Below are 1,852 nucleotides of genomic sequence, written 5' to 3'. Positions count from 1 at the left end.
AAGTAAAAGTAAGTTAATTTTCGAAAATTTAGTATTAAAATAATAAATAATAATAAAATATTAAATAATAATATTTAATTAAAAATAATATTTTAATAAAAATAATAAAATAATGCGAAAAAGGTAGTTTTCTGTAAAAGTTTTAGAAAGACAACTTTAAGGGCAGAATCTCATAATTACCTTCATAAAACACTTAGGGAGTGGTAATAACATGATAGTGAGGCAAAGATAAAGAAAAGATAAAAAGTTAAAGAAAAGATAAAAACCAAAGTAAAGTCTGTAAAGTTTTAATAACAGAAAAACAGACAGAGATTAGTGAACGAACTAAGGCAATATAGTTAGTCCTTGAGTTGTGACTAGGGTTAGGTATTATATGAAAAGTTAAACTGTTTCAGTATAGACTTAATGAACCTATACTTGGGACAGGCATACTATTCATACCGAAATTTACATAAGCTTTAAATGCATACGTTAAGCAGAGAAATCAGAGCAGAGTAAAGAAACATAGAGAACAGAGTAACCAGAGAAAAGTAAAGAGATATAGAGAAAAGAGTAATCAAAGCAGAGTAGAAACACAAAGCAAAAAGATTAATATGATAAAGAGAAATGGTTTGAGCCAAGATATTGTGAAAGTGAAAGATGTAAAGTTTGTATAGTATGATTGAATAGAGAAAGAAAGAAGTACTGCATAAGAATGTGAAAGTGATGATGAATAATGAGAATGATATTGAATGATGATAATGAGAAAAGAGTAATATAACAAAGAGAATAGAGGAGAAGAGTATAAAAATAAAGAGTTAAGCCTTGTGGCATGATATTCTATTACATGTTCATCTGATGCTTTTCTATTGGCCCTAGAGGTCCTGTAGGCCCAAGTTCACCTACAGTAAGTTGTTATTCCTGTAGGCCAAAGTTCACCTGCAGTGAATATCAATTGTGTATCTCAGGGTGTTGCTCTTGTAGGCCGAAGTTCACTTACAGAGAGTTGTGATACTTGTAAGCTGAAGTTCACTTACAGGGGCGCTATTTCTGTAAGCCGAAGTTCACTTACAGAGGTGCTATTTCTGTAGGCCGAAGTTCACCTACAGAATGTTGTTGTGATTAAACCATTTCTGTAAGCCGAAGTTCACTTACAGAGGTGTTATTTCTGTAGGCCAAAGTTCACCTACAAAAAGTTGCTGTGTTGTGTTTAGACTATTCTTGTAAGCCGAAGTTCACTTACGGGAGTGCTATTTCTGTAGGCCGAAGTTCACCTACAGAAAATAAGCCATATCTAGGACTAGTTCCTAGCTAATGTCGAGCTGCAGGGTGTAAACCGACACGTGAGCTCATGGCCTGCATAGGACAGACATGCATCATACTTGGTTGCGCACTTTAACCTAAATACTATGTACGAGACTCCTGTTGTGTGGCTACTAGATGAGGTACCAGAGAGACGTCATATGGCAACGTCTGATCGTGCAGAGGAATAGCAGATGATGTTCTATCTTTTGATGACTTTCCACCTGACTTGAGTTGTGAAGACCTAGAACGTACTTTCCCTCGCTTTAGTAGTTTAGAGGGACTAGGTGAGTATAGAGTCTAGGATAGCCTGGGCGCCAGCTTAGGGACTTCTTGAACAGGTCAGGGCCTAGGATGTTGTATGTATATATATGTATACAGTTATTATCTAGCTATATCTAGGGGTGTTCTAACTAAAAGTCTATACTCTAATAAAGCCTGAATCACTGAATGTTGTTGACTACCTGTGATATATTTATGTGTGGTTGTTTATAACTATTTTATCTGTTATCAGTTCTGAATTGATTATGAATGATTCTGTTTATTAATTCAAATGTTTTCAAAAAAAAAA

The sequence above is a fragment of the Arachis ipaensis genome, chromosome B7, assembly GCF_059453495.1.
Source record: "Arachis ipaensis isolate K30076 ecotype BB chromosome B7, ASM5945349v1, whole genome shotgun sequence".
In the NCBI taxonomy this organism is placed as follows: Eukaryota; Viridiplantae; Streptophyta; class Magnoliopsida; order Fabales; family Fabaceae; genus Arachis; species Arachis ipaensis.
Note: the sequence above shows the minus strand (reverse complement) of the source record.